Raw genomic sequence first — 21491 nt, 5'->3', positions numbered from 1 at the left:
GATGGTATTCATAAGATAAGTAACCATTTTTGAAGATATTCAATGCTTGAATCAAAAAATATGATGAAATCTAGTTGGAAGATTCAACTATACTGGATAATTAATATCCTAGTAGTAATCATAAATATTACCCAATGGTGGGCCCTGAGTGGTATAACAACATTATGCCTGTTGAAACAATGTCATGAACATCCTAGGAGTAACTAATGGCTGCATAATTGAATTGAAGTTCCACTTCAAAAGGTGGTACCATGTCTGTCACCATCATCAGGGAATATAGTATGTAGCTACAGAATTACATAAACTCTAGAGAAGAATCTAACTGTAATAGTCAACTAAATGGAAAATTGATAATATGTCTGCAGAATCTTCTTTTTATATTGAGGATGAGTCTATACCTCAATCCTCATTAGGGAATTTTCTTTTCAAAATTTATGGTAATTAACTTATGGGTCCACCATCATTCAAAATGGTGAGAATAATGAATGTTGGCATGTTCAGTTAAAATTAACTATCTCTATCACACTTTTCATTTCAAGAATCATGAATCATCCTGAAAGACTATTCAGAAGTTATATAAAAGCAGAGGTAATATATGACTCCAATTAAGGTTTTGTTCAGACAGAATAGGGCTTAGAATTCCACAAACCAATAAATTGCATGCATGTGCTCTGGTTTCTTTCAGTCCAAATTCACTGAGAAAAAATCATGAGTGTGCAATTTTCAGTAAACTCAAGATTGCCATTGTTGAGAAAGAGGAACACTCCTCCATTGTTGGTGGGATTACAGACTGGTTCAACCATTCTGGAAATCAGTCTGGAGGTTCCTCAGAAAATTGGACATTGAACTGCCTGAGGATCCAGCTATACCTCTCTTGGGCATATACCCAAAGGATGCCCCAACATATAAAAAAGACATGTGCTCCACTATGTTTATAGTAGCTTTGGTTGAGTTGGATGTGGTTTATGGGTAAGTACCCTCATAGACTGAGGGGAAGCAGAGAGGATAGGGGATTCGTGGAGGAGAAACTGGGAAGGGGGATAAAATTTGAAAAGTAAATAATTATAGTGACAAATAAAAAGAAAGAAAAAAAAAGAAAGCACAGAGCATGACATTCTTTCTAGATCTTATTGAAACCTTAATATTCAATCTTTGTTATTTAAATTAACTGTGGATAAGTGAAGAACCTAATAATTTTGGATAGAGCTAGATTAAATATATTTCTGGCTTGGTCTGTTTATTGATTCCCAAGAAAATGGAAGCAGAGGCATTGTTTTGATTATCTGTTCATGCCATCAGTGTGACATAGTCCACACTGTACAAAGTCTGTGGATCTCAGTGACTATAAACATGAGCCTGCCCTTCACTGTCTTTGATTTTGTAATACTATGTCCTGTGTGTCTCCAGTAACTCTGACTGTACCATTACTCTATTTCTCACTGTATATGTTCTGATACAATCCACTGACATAATTTCTAATTGTGTCCATATAATAACCTTGTTAAGAACCTCCAAGACCAAATTAGAACAAAAGACTTCCTTCCAGGCATTAACAAATATGGGTGATATCATGGAGCCTGAGAATGAATAATTCTCCAAAGTATTTATGAATCTGTGTTCCATGAGCTGTGGTCACCAGTTGCAGAGCCCCAGGGAAGAAAGTGAATAACCTTCTTCCATGGCTCAGAAGCAATCTGGAAAAACAAAGTGAATCATGAATATGCAAACACTTCTTTACAGAGAGTAATAAAAGATGGTAGATATTTGATGTGTTGATAAGCACAGTACATCACAAGCCACACTGCCCAGGCTTAAGGCAGGAAAAATATGTTCATTTTGATAGTAGTATTTTTCCTCCTCAACCTTCCACTTCTCATGGCAAATTTCATTGATCCTAGGTGCTTTTGGAGAATAAATCTGAATGACATTAAGGAAAAATACTTGGATATGAGTTGTGCCTTCGTCCTTGGAGCAGTTCAGTTACCTATGGAGAGAGATTATTTCAATCAAACTTTGAATGTCCTGTAAGTGCATTTGTATTTTCCATGTGAATGACACTTCCATATTTCTTGAGTGTTCTGAGGATGAAAGTTAGGTAAATCCTTGAGTTTTTTCTTATGTTGTTAAGTCTAAACACCACTAAACAAGGTTAATTATTTAACAGATTCAATCCTATTTTCCCCATTTAATTAATCCAGTGATAGTATTGTTTTTCTTCCAGGTGACCTCTGACTTAAAGCATGGAAGCTGAGGAAGAAATGAATATCTACAGGATCTTTCATTTAAAGACAACCTAATAACAGTTTATATTGCAAACTAGACAGTGGTGACTTATTGAATTTGATCCCATAATATTTCATTGAGTTTTATCCCAAATACTTGCAAATAAATGGTCATAAACTCTGCTTATAATTCTTCCATCAATGTCTTTCTCCTAGAGCATAGGCTGGTTCCAGTAATATTCATGGTGCCTATAGTTATCAAAAACTTTACATACACGCAACCTTCTCTCTAAAATTAATTGCATGTGGTCACTTCTTGCATTTTAATGCTTCATCAATTTTGGAAAGAGAAGATCTTTATACTCAGAAATTCATACTTCATATGAATGCCTGGATGTATATTTTGCATGTAATGAGCAGTGAATATTTAGGTCATTAGAGGGCAAAACATACAATTGCTTTAAAATATAAAATCAAAAAGACTGTGTGCTGTGTGCTTCACACTTGTCATGTACAATCACTGGCTTTTCTCTTTTGTAACATAGGCTTGTGTTTGGCACTCTCTCTTAAGAGTAAATTATATTTGAAACATGCAACTAAGTGTTATCTTTACATTCTTGGATAGAGAGACTATCAATAACAGTGTTGACTGCTTATGTCCCTTGTCACTGACAGAGGTTATAGTTTGTGGTGTGGGAGAGCTGTAAAATTTGAGAACAGAGATACAGGAATTTTTCATTAGATTTCTGTCATTGTTTTAGAAACATGTGTACTCTTTACATGTCTAAGTTGGTTCATCTCTGACACCTTAATGATATTTATATCTTAGGAGACATTTTGCATTTATTTTAGAAAATATAGGTGCACATGCTACCAATGTGATATCAATACTCATTTTAGTGGGTTGCTGAAACTTGTTTTAAAACACAGCCCTTTAGACTGCTGGGCTACACAGACAGCTTGAGTAACTGAAATTTCTGTAAGTTTCAATGAAGAAAGTAGTTTGAACACTGCACAAGGTTTGTTCTCAAATTACTTTTGTATATTAGCAAAATATTTGATTGACAATTTTGTGTGTGGTGATAGAGAACATCATGAAATCGCCAATTTTATAGCGTATAGAATGAAAACAACACATGGATACAATTTGTGGTGAAAAACTAATTGTATTTACCTCAAATTTTATCATTAAATATATAGGCTTGTGTTTAGTGTTTATTGATCAGATTATATTAAATGACAAGAATGACACTGTAGATATTAGTCTTTACATAAGCATAAACAAAGTATGGTATCATTCATTCCCACTGTTTTGTGGCCCACTTTTATTACAAAAAAAGAACATACTACATCAAATTTTTTTCTATATTATAAACATATAATACTGGAAAATACAAATATCACTGCAATTTATTTATTTTCCTTGTTCTCAGTAGGATAATAGCATTATTTTATTGTAACTGGAAAGGTTGACAAAGATGTTTATTATAAATTAAGTTATAATGATGAGAAGTAGCCAAAGTATATCATATTCCTTTCTAAATAGAAGGTAGGTGAATGATTCTTGGGTAGTGGAGCAAATCCTTAATTTCTACACTAAGTACTTGGCACAAGTGTATACCTGCACATTTGAAGTAAGTATAGTCTGCAGCAAAGTATCTTATAAAACACTCAGAAAAGATTGATGAAGCTAAGAAGTGCATGCTGACAGGAGACTAATATAGCTGTCTCCTGAGAGGCAAAGCCAGTGCATGTCAAATGCAGAGATGAATGCTAGCAGCTAACAATTGAACTGAGAACAGGATCCCAGTTAGAGGAATAGAGAAAGGATAGAAAGGGCTGAAGAGGCTTGCAACCCCATAAGAGCAACAATGCCAACCAACCAAAGTTCCCAGGGACTAAACCACATTGCCCCAGTTGCGTATATAGTAGAGGATGGCCACATTAGGCACCAATGGAAAGAGAAGCCATTGTTCCTGCTAGGCTGGACCCCCAATGTTTAGGGGAGAATATAGGGAGCCAATGAGAGGGATGGATGGGAAGGAACACCCTTTATAGAAGAAGAAGAGGGATGGCATGAACTTATGTCCAGGAAAAAGAGGAAAGGGAATAACATTTGAAATGCAAATAAAAAAAGAACCAATAAAGGAAAAAATTAAAATTAATTATAGTTGGATAAAGTTTGATGTGAGAAATAAAATAATTTTTATTAAAAAAAATCAACTGTAAAAAATAATAAAACAAAACACTCAGATATATTGCCCTCTTATGATGTAAGTAATCCTTGCTCAAATACATACAAATGTATGCATAGACATGCATGATTAACAAAATACAAGTTTGATATTTGAATTATATATTTAGAAAATGATTTTCTTTCACCAAAAGATTGAAGTAAAAAAATTAGCCAGATGAGGGTATAAGATAGGATATGTTAAGAAAATTGGCCACTGATTATAAATGATTGTAAGTACATGAAACAAATGTTGCTGCAGAAAGCTATCATGTACTGATAAATAAATCATGCTTTTAGCTCCTAACCAATTTAACTAAACTCACAAGAAAATATCATGAACTCAATAGCTCTCATAACACACATATTTTTTATATTGCTTAATAATTTCAAAATGAAGACATGATCAGAATTGCTGTTTTGTCCATATCTTTTGTTTTCTCTTTACTTTCTAATCAAGCACTCAAAAGCAAAGATGGAAATCCTCTCTGTAAAAGAGATAAATACCATATCTTATTTATGAGAGACACACTGACATGAACTTTTAAAGTGTTTGCTATTTTCTAGGTTATCATGTCAACACAATCTCACAATGAAAGTCATTTGTTTCCATCTTTAAAGGTCAGATAAAGAAAGATCGAGTTCAGAATAGTGCTTCAATTGAGTATAATTTATCGTGTATAGACATCTGTCCATAATAAACACTGTACTTTTTTACAGAAATACAACAAACCACAAATATGCCTTGGCATTGGCCTTTTCAATGGATGAAATCAACAGGAATCCTGATCTTTTACCAAATATGTCTTTGGTTATAAAACATACTTTGAGTTATTGTGATGGAAACACTGCACCCCATATATTTAAAGAAAAAATTTATAGGCCTTTACCTAATTATATCTGTAATGAAGAGACTATGTGTTCGTTTCTGCTTATAGGACTGAATTGGATGTCATCTATATCACTTTTTAAAGACTTGGATATCTTCTTATTTCCATGTGTGAGTTATCATAGGCAAGAAATTCTTCACATCATTTCTCCATGGGAAACTTTGATAAATATTAAGAAAATAATGGATGAGATTGGACTTGTGCTTATATCAATCTATATAGTTCCACAGTACTTACTAATCTGAGACATGATAGGCCTTCTGCTAGGCGTGACCTCCAGAAATCGACAGATTCCAGAATGGAAGAGGAGAGGAGGCCATGAAGAATTGAATCTGGCATGATGGCAGAGAGAAACTTGCAGTCTTGACTGACCGGCAGTCAGAGTGTTTCTTAATTTATACAAATCTCATTATTCAGAGATTGATTCATGTTGTTCTGTAACCTAGAAAATATTATTTCTATCCCCAGATATGTGTGGTCTTCATCTTGCTCATAAGTTTAGATTTTCATTGTTAAATTTTCAAATAACACATTTATCACTTACCATCATGGTGGTGTTATAAGTTTAGTTATCAGTTACAAACTATGAATTATCAGAATTTTAGTTTACAAATATTTTATCTATAAGCCAACTTTTAATTATCTGGAGTACTTTTTTGCAAAGACATGATGACAAACCATTTTTAGCCTGGCAGCTCATGATATTTCAGTGACACAAGACAGATTGAAAAACCTCCAATCCAGTCTACGAAGTTAGCCATTTTACCCACAGTGAGTGCTTGACCAACCATTAAGGATCAGAGTGCCCATTGTCATTAGAACCTTTGTCAAAATTTCATCAGCATACTGCTATAGTTATTATAAATCATTTAAAAATATAATTTGTTGCTATGTATTATCTTTGGTTTTCTTTTGTTTTCTCCTCATAAGATGCAAAAGTGGACCTTCCTAAATGAACATTTCTAAACGAGGGTGGTTATGGGGTTATAGTACCTCATTCTTTTATATCTTTCCACATGATTATTTTTCTGTCATTATAAGAAAATTTGTATGTTGGAGATAACTCCATTCAATCTAACTTTGCTATGTCTAATTGCTTCAAGAAATACAACTTATGAGTCTGATATATTTTGCAGCAAATTTGCTTGGTTATTTAGTAGGATGAGGTTTTTAATAGTATATGCTGCTAACACTTTTAGGCAGCCAAATTGTGTTTACATTTTTAAATTTACTTTGTATTGATTATCTTTTTCCCGAGTATGATAAAGGTAGATATTCACAGAGTATACTGGAGCCTTATCCTGAAAAGAAGATCTATAGCATCTTTATGTGAGTCACATCCTCTAGTGTACAAGCAGTACCTACAAGTAGAGCAAGCAAAGAATATGTGTTCCTAAAAGCTAAAGAAGTATTATGCATTAGACATTCCTGTTAAATAGAGGAAGTATTTCTAGATTAAGGCATAAATGCCTTCTTGAAAAGAATTAGCCAAATAATCCCAAGTTGTAATTATATTAAAATCTCTCCAAACATTGAATACACAGATAACATGACAAAAACTGAATGACAGAACAGAAGTTATTATAACAAGCAAATATGTTTTGTTATATTTTGACAATCAGCTGTGCTTGCTGTTTCCATTAGAAATGGATGTACCAGGCTTCCAAATTTGCTCATTTGAATCTGTGATGAGAGGAAAAGTCATAGGTAATCAACAACTGTTTGTAGGTAAATATGATTACAAGTTTTTTAAACTACACTCCACCTCATGCTGCTCTCTGTATTGTAGTTCCTTCAGATTTCCTATGGACCTTTCCATTCCATCTTCAGCGATAATGAACAATTTCCGTATCTCCATCAGATGACCCCAAAGGACACGTCACTAGCATTGGCAATGGTCTCCTTCATACTTTACTTCAACTGGAACTGGGTTGGCCTTATCATCTCAGATAACGATGAAGGCAATCGATTTCTCTCAGAGTTGAAAAGAGAGACCCAAAACAAGGAAATTTGTTTTGCCTTTGTGAACATGATGGCAAACAATGAGATTACATTCGATCACAAAAATGAAATGTACTACAACTAAATTGTGATGTCATCCACAAATGTTATTATCATTTATGGGGAAACAGATAGTATTATTGAATTGATCTTCAGAATGTGGGAATCTCCAGTTATAAAGAGGATTTGGGTCACCAAATCAGAGTTAGATTTCCCGACAAGTAAGAGAGACTTAACTCATGGCACATTCTATGGCACTCTGGCATTTCTACACCACCATGGTGAGATTTCTGGATTTAAAAATTTTGTAGAGACACGGTACCATCTCAGAAGCAGAGATTTAAATCTATTAATACCAGAGTGGAAGTACTTTAGCTATGAAGCCTCAGCATCTAACTGTAAAATATTGAGGAACTATTCATCCAATGCCTCATTGGAATGGTTAACAGAACAGAAGTTTCACATGGCATTTAATGATTATAGTGATAGCATATACAATGCTGTGTATGCCATGGCCCATGCCCTCCATGAGAGTCATCTGCAAGAGGTTGATAAACTGGAAATAAGAAATGGGAAGGGAGCAAGTACTCACTGCTTGAAGGTAGAGTTTCTTTATTTTTTCTATTTTTATTGGATAATTTCTGGTTTTACATTTCAAATGATAGTCCCTTTCCTTCACTTCAAACTCCCCTCCCTCTACTTCTATGAAGATGTTCTCACTCACCCCTACCCACTCACAACACCCTGCCATTGCTCTGCGTTGTCCATCTCATCCAGAATTTCTAGTTTTGTAGAGCATAGGCTTTTATAGTAGGATGTGGTTTCGGGTTTTGTTGTTGTTGTTGTTCTTTATTTTAAATTTCTGTAGTTACTCTTATGTCTCCCTTTTAATTTCTGATTCTGTTAATTTGGATACTGTCTCTGTTCTTGATGATTAGTCTGGCTAAGGGTTTACATATATCTTGTTGATTTCTCAAAGAAACTGCTCCTGGTTTTGTTTTTTCCTTGTATAGTTCTTTTGATTTCATCGCTGAGTTTGATTTTTCCTTCAGTCTACCTCTGAGTCTGATTTTTTTCTTGAGCTCTCAGGTGTTCTGTCAAAAGCTGTCAGCCTGCTAGTGTATGCAAGCTCCAATGTTTTCCTTTTAGATTTTTTTTTTTTGGAGTCACTCAAACTATGAGTTCTCCTCTTAGTGCTGTGTTCCTTGTGTCCAAAAGGTTTTGGTATGTTGTGCCTTCCTCTACATTACATTCTCAAAAGTTTTTAATTTCATTTCTTTCTTTATTTCTTTCATGATTAAGTTATCATTAAGTAGACTGTTGTTCAACTTCCATGTGCATGTAGGCCTCCTTTGTTTTTGTTGTTTTTGCAGACCAGCTTCAGTCCACGGTGACCTGAGAGGATGTATGGTGATATTTCCATTTTCTTGTATCAGTTAAGGCCTGTTTTATGTATGATTGTATAGTCAGTTTTTGAGAAGGTTCCATGAGATCCTAAAAAGAAGGTATATTCTTTTTCTTTTAGGATGAAATGTTTTACAGATACCTGTTTACTCCATTTGGCTCATAACTTCTGTTTGTTTCAACTTGTCTCTGTTGAGTTTCTGTTTCCATGATCTGTCCATTGATGAGAGTGAGGTGTTAAGGTCTCTGACTATTATTATGTGTGATACAAGGAATGATTTATCTTTAGTAAATTTATTTTATAATAGTGGGTTCCATGGCATTTGGAGTATAATGTTCAGAAACAAGGGTTCATCTTGTTAGATTTTTCCTTTGATGCATATGAAATGGCCTTCCTTAACTTTTTTGATATCTTTTGGTTCAAAGTTGATTGTATTCAGTATTAGAATGGCTACTCCAGATTGTTTCTTTTGACTATTTGTGTGTAAAGTTTTGCCACCCTTTCCCTCTGAGGTACTGTCTGTCTTTGTCACTGAGGTGTATTTCCTCTATGCAGTAAAATGCTGAGTTCTGTTTATGTCTCTACTCTGTCAGTCTATATCTTTTTATTGGGGATTTGCAGAAATATATTGTGTATATTTGTTTTTGTTATGGAATATCTTGTTTTCTCCGTCTTTGTTAATTGAAGTTTTTGCTGGGTTTAGTATCCTGGCTGGCATTTCTGTTCCCTTAGGGTCTGTATGGCATCTGCCTAGGGTCTTCTAGCACTCATCTTTATGTTGAGACTCTGATACAATTCTTATAGGTCTGCCTTTATGTTACTTGGCCATTTTTCCTTACTGCTTTTAATAATCTGTCTTTATTTTGTGGATTTGGTGTTTTAAGTATTATATGATGGGAGAATTTTTTTTGGTCTAATCTGTTTGGAGTTCTGTAGGCTCCTCATACGTTCCTTAGGCATCTCCTTTTTAGGTTAGGAATGTTTTCTTCTATAATTTTGTTGAAGGTATTTTTGGCCCTTTCAATTTGGGAATCTTTACTGTCTTCTAAATGTATTATCCTTAGGTTTGGTCTTCTCATGGTTTCCTGGATTTTCTGAATTTTGTGGCTTAGGGCCTTTTTATATTTTGTATTGTCTTTGACTATTATGTCAATGTTTTCTATAGTATCTTCTGCCCCTGAGATCTTGTTTCTATATCTTATATTCCATTGGTGAATCATATATCTGTGACTCCAGATCACTTTCCTAGATTTTCGATTTCCAGGGTTGTTTCCCTTTGTGAATTCTTTATTGTTCCTCTTTCCATTTTTAGATCCTAGATGGTTTTGTTCAATCCCTTCACCTTATTGGTTGTGTTTCCTGGTAACTCTCTAAGGGATTTTTTTTTGTTTTCTCCTTAAAGGCTTATATTTGTTTTATTGTGTTGTTCTGTATTTTTTAAAGGGAGTTATTTATGTCCTTCTTAAAGTTTTCTCTCATTATCATGAACTGTGTTTTTAAATATGAATCATGCTTTTTTGTGTGTTGCATTATCTAAGACTTGCAGGCCAGATGGATTCTATCCCAGGTTCCTCCATGGTTCCTGTGCTCTATGTGCTTCTCATGGATACCTCTTTGTACAGTTATTGTAGCAAAACTGGTGACTCACCTGCGGATTTAGGAGTGAGAGCACTTCTGAGAGACCAGTTCCCTCTGGGCAGGTTTTGGGTCCAGAGGATATGCAGATGGAGACCACAAGGATCTGTACAGTTTCGTCTAATAGATGATGTTTGATATTTTCAATCACCTAGCCATTTAGAATTTCTCAGATGCACCCACTTAATGAAATCATAAATATTTTCCAAAATAGATTGGTTTCTGAACATTTTTTAAAGAAAAAAAAATCTAGTGACTGTGATAAATGTGAATGGAAAATGAAGGCAAAGTTTATCAATTAAAATTTGTAGTTTCATAGGGAGCACCTTAATATCCATCAGCATACTCCTTCCAATATTCAATATAAACAGTACTTCTTCATGACTTTTATCTATGATGAGAATATGAATTTTTATGTATACTCATCAATTGTTTGGAAATCATTTTAAGGAATGGTTTTCATTAGGGTACTCCAGTGATTCTGCCCACAGTGAATCCTCTGGGTAACTTATTTTGTTTCTGAGAGTAATTAAAGAAGAAAGAGAGTTCGTAGTCTGTTCTATCTATAAAAATATATTTATAGGTGTGGATGTACCTTTCTCACTGTGAATAGGTGTATTTGTTTAGACTTTCTGTGTATCTGTGTTTATATCAATTTTGCCTTGGACATGCATGTCTATGTATCTGTATGACTGTGGATGTGTGCAAAATTTTTTCTATTTATGAATTTCTTTCTATAAGTGTTTCCGGATATGTGTGTATGTTTCTTCGTGTCATTGTCAGATCATATGTCTTAGTGTACCATTGTATTTATTTTGTGAGTGTTTGTATGTGCTTATACATATTTGTATCTGCTTTACTGTGTATGTGCCTACCTATTTCTTTGGGCTTGTCTTGGTTTTACCTGCCTTTTAGTAATTACGTGTGAGTCTAAATGTCACTGGGTATAAATATCATTCAAGACTGGTGCTTATATTTTTTTTTCTTTTCTTTTTTTCAGAGCTGGGGACCAAACCCAGGGCCTTGCGCTTGCTAGGCAAGCGCTCTACCGCTGAGCTAAATCCCAAACCCTGGTGCTTATATTTTATACATCTCCCTGTGTGTTGCTGTATTTCTGTATTTGGGTGATTGTGTATGAATGCCTGAGTGTGTGTGTGTTTATATGTGTGCAAGTGTATGTATTTTGTGTAATTTCATAATTGTGCTCATATATACATATAAATACATATATATACATATATATAATATAATTTTTGTGCCTGAATATATACATCTGTGTGTCAACATATATATATATATATATATATATCTTTGTGTGGAAATATGTGAAGAGCTTTATTATTTGTGTTACTCAGAAAAGCTATGAGCCTCTCTATGTTTTATGGTGTTTTTGTATGTGTGAGCGCATGTGTGTGTGTTTGTGTGTGTGTGTGTGTTTTGCATATCTCTGTTTGATTCTCTATTTTTTGCAGTTTGTGTTTTGTTGTACTGTCTGAGAGAATAGAAATTCTTGGATTATTATGATAATTTCGTTTTTAGAATATTTTATTTTTTATTTTATTGTCTATTTTAAATATATATTTAAAATTTTATCCCTTTTCCTGTTTTCCCCTCCAGAAACCTTTTAATCCACAATATTTTCTGGGATGGTGTCTCTCCCCCAACCACCCACTACCTCTCAACTCCCCAACCTGACATTCCCCTATACTAGGGCATCAAGACTTGACTGTAACAAGGGCCTCTCCTACAAGTAATACCTGACAAAGGTATCCCCTGTTACATTTGCAACTGGAGCCATTGGTCCAGGCTTGTGTACTCTTGGGATGGTGATTTAATCCCTGGGACCCTATGAGTTCTGGAGTTCCTGGTCCCTTGATATTGTTGTTCTTCTTAGGGGTTGCAAACCCTTCAGGTCCTGTATTTTGATCATTCCTCCACTGGGGAAATATTTTTCAATTCAATGTTTTGCCATTTTCTCTGTATAGGTCAGGCTCTTACATGCATGGTCTTTTGTCAGTTGTTTGGTTACACCCGCTCATGAATGGTATTTGTATATAGGATCATCCCATTGACTTAAGTCTTTGGATAGCCTTTCTTTCAGATTCAATTTGTCAAATGTATTTCCTCCTTCCCTTTTGTTCCCCCTTTCTTGAAGGATATCTGGATTTTTTCTTCTTCCTATTATAAATTCAGGTTGTCTTTGAATAATATCTTGATTATTCCTTGCTTTTGGGCTAATAGCCACTTTTTAGTGAGGGCATACCTTGCACATTCTTTTGTGGTTAGATTACCTCATCCAGGATGATATTTTCTAGTTCCATCCATTAGTACTTCAAATTTCTGAAGAATTGTTTTTAAAAGCTGAGCAGTTTCAACTGTTCAACCATGTCACATTTTCTGAATCCAATCCTCTGTTGAAGGACATCTGATGTTTTCAGTTTCTGAAAATCCTTTGAACATAGAGGAGCATGCATCTTCTACACATCCTTGCAAGTGTCTACCATAATCTGATCTTAGCCATTCTGACCAGTGTGAGGTGGAATCTCAGAGATATTTTGATTTCTGTTTACCATATTACTAAGGATTCTGAATACTTCTTTAGGTGCTTCTCAGCTATTCATTATTTCTCCATTAAGAATTCTTTGTTTAGCTCTGTAGCACATTTTAAAGGGGTTTTTGATTCACTTGAGCCCAACTTCTTGAATTCTTTGTATATATTGGATATCAATACTTTATTGTCTGTAGAATTTTTTAAGATATTTTCCCAATTGGTTGGTTGCTGTTTTGCTTTAATGACAGTGTCCTTTAGCCTATGGAAGCTTGGAATTTTATGAGGTACCATTTGTTCATTCTTGATCTTAAAGCATATGTCATTAGTGTTCTATTAAGGAAATGCCCCATGTGCTCATGTGTTTGAGGCTCTTCCCCACTTTCTTTTCTATTAGTTTCAGAGTATCTGCTTTTACGTGGAAGATGTTGATCCACTTGGCCCACTCTCTACCTACTTATTCAATATAGTACTTGAATTACCAGCCAGAACAATTAGGCAAGAAAAGGAGGTCAAAGGGATAAAAATTAAAAAGAAGTCACTATTTGCAAATGTTATGGTAGTATACTTAAGAGACCACAAAATTCCACTAGAAAACTCCTACCACTCATAAACAACTTCAGCAAATTGGCTGGATATAATATTATACGAAGAAATCAGTAGACTTTCTCTACTCAAAGAATAAACAGGTTGAGAAAGAAATTAGGGAAAAGTCACCCTTCAAAATAGTCACAATTATTATGAAATATCTTGGTATAACTCTAACCAAGCAAGTGAAAGATCTGTGTGACAAGAAATACAAAACTCTGAAAAGAAATTGAAGAATATCTCAGATGGTAGAAAGATCTCCCATGCTCATGGAGTGGCAGGATAAATATAGTAAAAATGAACATCTTGCCGAAAGCAATAAACAGATTCAATGCAGCACCCATGAAAATACAAAGACAATTTTTCAGAGTTAGAAAGATAAATTAGCAAATTCATTAGGAAAATCAAAACAACAACAGAACAGCAAAAATTATTCTCAACAATTAAAGAACTTGGGGAATCACCATCCCTAAAGTCCAGCTTTATTAAAGAGAAATAGTGTAATAAAAAGTACATGGTATGAGTATAGAGGCAGGCAGGTAGATCAAAGGGATAGAATTGACCGCCCAGAAATGAACCCACACATCTATGGTCACTTGATCTTTGATAAAGACACTAAAACTATACTGTAGACAAAAGACAGAATTTTCAATAAGTGGTCCTGGTTCCACTGGAGGTCAGGATGTAGAAAAGAATGGCAATTGATCTAATTTTTATTGGCATGTGCAAAGCTCAAGTCCAACTGTGTAAAGGACCTCCATATAAAACCTGGTAATTTCATGTCTCCAATTGCTTTTGTTGTGATTTCTCTTTTATTGTTTAAATGATGTTGCTTTAATTATAATAAATTTTATGATTTAACGGTATGGTATGCACATTTTTGTGCAATGGTTATCTTTCAGTTAAACTCCTTTCTCAGAAAGACCCACTTTACTAATCCTCTTGGGGACAAAGTGATTATGAAACACAGAGAGAGAGTGCAGGAAGACTATGACATTGTTCACATTCAGAATTTCTCACACCTTCGGATTAAGGTGAAGATAGGAAAGTTCAGCCCATATTTTCGACATCGTGAAAACTTTCACTTATATGGAGACATGGTTGAGTTGGTCACAGGAAGTAGAAAGGTGGGTGTGTATTAACTTATTGATTTATACTACACAGCAGTAACATGACAATATATTGAAATGAAACATTTTGTCCTATCAGAAATATTATCTAAAATATAATGAATATAAAACCATTGTTCACCACTGTTTGGTATTCTTTCTTTAAAGTGAACTATATTCTCTTCATATCATTGCTGTTATTACACAGTATGCTTCTCTGTAACTTAAAGCTCTAGAGCACATTCTAATACAAGTGAGACTAATGTTACATAATACAAGTGTTACATAAGGTTACATAATTCTAACACTTGTCATTATACTAAAAAATATTTTCCATATAATACAGGGAAATATACCAAGTTTACTAATGAATACAATTAAAAATTCATATTCAAAGAAACATCAATTTTTAATAAACTTTAAGATGTACTTCACACGTTTGAGTTAGATGATTGAAATACAAAGGAATAAGTATACAGAACTAGTACAACAGACAAAGAAATAGCTATTAAAACCCATCATGTACAGCAATAACAGCAACCAGAAAAAAATAATTTTCAACTATAGATGGATATTTTGGTAATATTCTCTAAATGTAATCAATGACAACACAGATTTTTTATATTTGAAGATATTCCTTGGTACTTTCAGAAGGTCTGGAGACTCATTCACAAACAAGAGGAGAACTTTTCTCAATAATGTTGAAGGAAAATTTAAAATGTGTATTAATAGGAAAAAAGGAAATTAGACAATATCTTTGATTGATATGTATGAAATAATTCTTAAATAAAACCCCTACCAAAGGAAAAGAACACACAACAGAAAGATCATACTCTGAGAACAGAGATAATTTAATCCAGAGATGCAAACATGGTTGCATGTATGCAGATTTTTGAGTGTAATATAACACACAACACAGAATTATTTTCTGTAAGCATTCAGAAATGTCTGTTAACCAAGCTCAAAATTCATTCAAGTTAAAGAAATAAATCAAGTAATAGAACAGAAGGAACACATAATGACATGACATTTTCTTTCACAAACCTCTACATTATTCATGCAGAGAAAATTATTATCCATGAAAGTCAGAAATAAGAGGTAGTTTTATTGGTTCATGTTTTTATCCAAGTAATTTAGATTCAGTGGTCTGAAAATCACTGTTTCTTGCCAGTCTCCCTTACAATATGAGGCTAAACCTGCCATATGTGATATGAAAATACTTAAATTAATGTGAAGCATAAACATATGCCCTTTTTGGTACTCTAATTCAAAATAGTCTTTAATATAGTACAGTGTTAACATAAATTTAGAGAAAATAATGGGGTAAAAAGAGAAAATATTCTCTGATCTTTATTATGAGAACTAATCTACAGATACTTTATGGTAAAACCCTGTTTCCACAATTTGAAAATGATAGGAAGAACTCTTTGAAATTTCAATTAATTTTAAACAGTCTAATTTTTTAATCCAGCCTTTTCCAGTATTTTCAGCCACTATGCAGCAGTTTGACCACATAAAACACTCCATATTTATCACTTTATTATTTCCAATTATATTAAACCAGTATCTGCATAGTCCATTGTTTATTCTTACACAATTTTTCGTGCTTTAAAATGGTAATTTATTCAAGATCATGTTTGTTATCAGTGACTGAAAGACATACTGTTCCTCACTCAGATATCTTCAAATACTAACTTGCTTCTTTGTTGCTTTAATTAAACTTGATCATAAGGAATGCAAAGAGGAAGGGTGATTTGAGGTATGACAGTCAAAGAAAGACAAGTGTGGATATCTGGAGATTGGAACGAAGGGGACGATCTCAAAAGCACACTATTTACTGTATATACTTCCCACAGTGAGATGGGAAATCTTATATTAATTACTAATTTAAAAATGCATGAAAGACATTAGGGCAGGCTTGTTGGCTGAGAAAATATCCCAATTAAAGTTCCCACTCTCTGTTCACAGTACTTAGTGCAAAATTGAAAATAATTAACTAAGAAAACATCAGGCTGAAAGTTCTAGTTTTTACACATAGCTCACCATCAGATCTTTTCTTCTGAATAACAAGACATTAAAAATTATCCACCATTTCTTCAATGTATTTCCAATATTCATAACTGGTCAGAGTGAAATGGAAATCAGTTGGTATACATAAAAGAAGCTCATTGAATCATAATATAATAATATAACACACAAATAGCTAAAACTCATTATTAGTATGTGTCTAATTTTTTCTCAGATGCCATCCTCTGTGTGCAGTGCAGATTGTAGTCCTGGATTCAGAAAAATCTGGAAGGAAGGAATGGCAGCCTGCTGTTTTGTTTGCAGCCCCTGCCCTGAAAATGAAATTTCTAATGAGACAAGTGAGTGTTTGCTGCTCTGATAAATATGACAAATATATATGCTACTCTTGTGCCCCCCTGGGATTATGAAGTCAATTAAAGACAACTGAAAATATAGTATATCCTATATATTATGTATCTAATTTTTCTAATTTACTAGTTGTAGATATAAAAGTAATTAACAAAGTCATGCCAAAACAAAAAACAAACAAACAAATACATATAACTTTTGCCTTGAACCACATATTGACTCATTGAAAATTCATAGCAGATTACATTTTCTCAAAAATACTTTAGTAAATAAAGCTGCAATATAAGGAAATTCTCCACAAGATTTTTCACAACCATTAAACTATTGTAAAACAACATGTACTTTAGATTTTAGTCACAATTTGTAACAAAATTAAAGTACTAATATTTTATCAATATATTATTCGTATATATGATTATGCACACCATCTACATATAGGGCTCATGAAGGATTGAATGTAATAGAAAATCTACTGGATTAGATCATGAGACTGCTAGGTACACAAATCCATGTTGTCTTTAAGATTAATATAGAAGACAAAAGTATTTGAAAATTTAAGAGAAAATCCTATATACATAAAATTCTGAAAATCATATTCGAAGCCAGATGTGATATGAATTCAGGGAGTAGAGAATAAAGGTTAAACCTTGATTTAGAATGTATGATGAAACTCAAACTCAGCATATTATATCCACACCCATTATTAAAATTATTATTTAATTTTAATTTATTTAATTTAAATCATTGTTTGCTAAGGTTTACAATCTGACTTAATTCCCATTATTCATGAAGTAGAACCAAGCAATGTATTCAGAGTTCTCTTTTGAAGTCATGAATTGCAACATTAGGGTATGCTGGAAAATAATTTCTAAAATATACTGATTTGTTTTAAATGTAAAAACAAAAAAGAATTAATATTTATATCAATGAATTTCAAAAAAGTCCATAAAACATTTCATTATATTAATTGTTATGTGTGTGGGATTTGTAATACATGTACAGGTACACATAAGAGGAAATAATACTCCTGTCATTACATTTTACATGCACTCATGAGACACCAGTGCTGAGATATGAACACACGTTCTCTGCTAGAGTAAATTATTCTATTTATAGTAAAACCAACTTCTTAGGCTTTTAGGTGACTTATCAAATAATAGCTCACCACAAAGTCATTGTTTTACATAAGAATTCTGAAAACCAAAGACTCACATCAACATTGTCTGAGATGACATAAAAATTAATTTCAGACACAACCACAGTTAATATTGTAGCCATGAAGGGAATTACAACTTTGGAATGGGATGCTATTGCTTAAGAAAAACCATCTACATTACTACACTTGCTCAAGGATTCCACTATTATTTTACTGATTTTTGTTTCTCAGTACTGATTTTTATCCTCGAATACATTCACAGATACTAAGACACATAGGAATGGAGATGAGACAAGGATGAAAGTGCTCAGCATTGCAAATGAAGAAGGGATCAAAGTGAAGTACTTCTTAGTACCAAGTATTAACAGAGGTTTTTTGTTTTGTTTTGTTTTGTTTTCTGTTTTTGTTCTCCAGTGCTAATATTAGTGAATCTCAGGGACAATAACCCACACTTTTGTTTACTTATTGGCAGATAAAGAAACATCTGAGTGTTTATTTCTTAAATGTTTTCTACTTTTCAAACGTCATTATTATATCTCCTCTCATTCTCCAACTTTTTCTTATGACTTATGTGAGGAATCATCTATATTCAAATTGCAATTTTTAATTTTACATGAACACGTACATATAAATATGTACACGTACACACAGACTACCTGTTCAATTTAGTGTTGCTTCTATGTCAATTACTTTGTGATAGTGAATACCAAAGTACCTATTACTGGTTAAATAAGAGTCATAATATGTCACAGGGAACAAATTCATAAAGCAGTCAATTATCTCAGGAAACAGTGAGTGTAGGGTTTTGTATTTAGAAAATATACCCAACAGCATTGTAGTTTATGAAAGTATCTTCTCTCAGTTTAATATTCAAATTGACATTAACATAGAACAGAAGGTGGTTTTGGAAATCTTTTCTTTCTGATAACATTAAATATGATATATCAACAATGTTAAATAGACAACAAAATAATTTCTTGCTATTATGTTTCTTTGCAACTTTATGAACATTATGAACTGAAAGAAATGCTGTGCAGAAATGTCCTTGAGATTATATTTTCAGCATCGATGCAGCATTAACATGCTTCTTTCAACAACCTTACTTGAAATACCTTTTCACTAAAGTTTCTGAAATAATACTAACTAAACTCTTCTTTGGATATCAGATATGGATCAGTGTGAATTGTCCAGAATACCAGTATGCCAACAAAGAAAAGAACAAATGCATTCAGAAAGGTGTGATTTTTCTAAGCTATGAAGACCCATTGGGGATGTCTCTTGCCTTAATAGCCTTCTGTTTGTCTGTCTTCACAGTTGTGGTATTTTGTGTCTTTGTGAAGAACCATGACACTCCTATTGTGAAAGCCAATAACAGAATCCTCAGCTACCTATTAGTCATGTCACTCATGTTCTGTTTTCTGTGCTCCTTTTTCTTCATTGGCCATCCTAACAATGCTACCTGTATCTTACAGCAAATCACATTTGGAATATCATTCACTGTAGCTGTTTCCACAGTTCTGGCCAAAACAATAACTGTGGTTCTGGCTTTCAAAATCACAGACCCAGGAAGAATGTTAAGAAACTTCCTGGTATTGGGGGCACCCAACTACATTATTCCCATATGTTCCTTATTGCAATGTATTCTGTGTGCAATTTGGCTAGCAGTTTCTCCTCCCTTTGTTGATATTGACGAACATTCTGAGCATGGCCACATCATAATCGTGTGCAACAAAGGCTCTGTTATGGCGTTCTACTGTGTTCTAGGATACTTGGCCTGCTTGGCCCTTGGAAGCTTCACTATGGCTTTCTTGGCAAAAAATCTGCCTGACACATTCAATGAAGCCAAATACTTAACCTTCAGCATGCTAGTATTCTTCAGTGTCTGGGTAACCTTTCTCCCTGTGTACCATAGCACCAAGGGCAGAGTCATGGTTGCTGTGGAGATCTTCTCCATCTTGGCATCCAGTGCAGGGATGCTTGGATGCATATTTACACCCAAAATCTACATCATTTTAGTGAAACCAGAGAGAAATTCTATCCAAAGGATCAGGGAGAAATCATATTTCTGAATATTTCAGGAATTCTGTCAAATGTAAACTTGGTATATACCCACCAAATATTTGTTTACAGTTCATGTACACAGTTTTAGAATCACTCTCACTGGTACCTCTAGTGATGCCTAGAAGTATCATATCTACCAATCTTGCATACGTTGTCCATAAAATCTTGCACTCTTCCACCTCCTTGATTTCCTCTGGGGAAACTAAAATTCTCAAATTGTTATTCAAATTTTATTCAACATCATGTTTTCATGGAGATTTGCCCCCTGGTAACATCAAATAAATTTGATGAGGCAGTTGAATCTGTATTCTTACACAGAATATGAGTTCCAGGACAGACAGGAATTACACATCAAAACCTTCTATTAAATAAAATGATCAATTAGACTAAAAAACAAACTAAGGATCAACAAGATAAAATCAGGATAGATTTTCTGACTTCAAGGAGTACATACATGGCAGGATGTTGTCTCTTCTTCCAGTTGTTCTTCAAGATATTGGTCAATAGTCTAAGGAAAATTCTTTTCTGATCTAAAACAAAAAAAAATGTTATTTCCAACAATGGACAGAAGTCTTCAACCAGTGTGTTTGAATTAGGGAATAGTTGGAGGATCCTTAGAAGGAAGGTTACTCATAGGAAGACTGGCAATCTTAAATAACCTGGAAAAAAATTCTCAGAATCTGAGCCATTAACCAACTAGCAGCATACACCAGCATGATATGGTGCCCCAACCATATGCAACATAGGAATGGCCTGGTCTGGCCTCAGTGAGAGAAGTCACACCTAACCCCCAAGAGACATGTGGCTCAAGGAATTTGGAAGGTGTGGGGATTTTGTAGGTGGGGATTTCCTCTTCGAGTTGGGGGAGGAGTTATGATATGAGGAAGAGTCAGGGGGAAGACTAGGAAAGGGTTAATGAGTACACAGTAAAAATAAAATAAGAAAACATAAAAAAACTAAAACAAAATTGAATTAAATAGGCTTGTAGATATGTCAACATGCAATTATATTACAGTTATGGAAGGGATAGGTAAAACCCCTGATATTGGTATATAACTAATTTTTCTTCGAGTCTGCCCTAGGTATGCCATTCTGATTGAGGTCCCGTAATTACAAAATTCTGGAAGAAAGAATTGGGAGGTAGATGCTTTGATTATACTGCTTCCTAGAAAATGAATTTTCCAAAAAGACAATTGAGTTCATGCAACTGCACTAAATCTTCACATTTATTAATTCTCTTCCCACAATGGGATACTGTATGGGTCTC

General features: G+C 33.9%; 1 pseudogene; it reads left to right on the top strand.

Moving 5' to 3' along the window:
- Positions 1-1827: 1827 nt before the first annotated feature.
- LOC116894536 lies at positions 1828-20232 on the top strand (annotated as a pseudogene).
- Positions 20233-21491: the final 1259 nt, after the last annotated feature.

The sequence above is a fragment of the Rattus rattus genome, chromosome 2 (assembly GCF_011064425.1).
Source record: "Rattus rattus isolate New Zealand chromosome 2, Rrattus_CSIRO_v1, whole genome shotgun sequence".
Classification (NCBI taxonomy): domain Eukaryota; kingdom Metazoa; phylum Chordata; class Mammalia; order Rodentia; family Muridae; genus Rattus; species Rattus rattus.
Note: the sequence above shows the minus strand (reverse complement) of the source record. Positions and strands in the feature narration are given on the sequence as shown.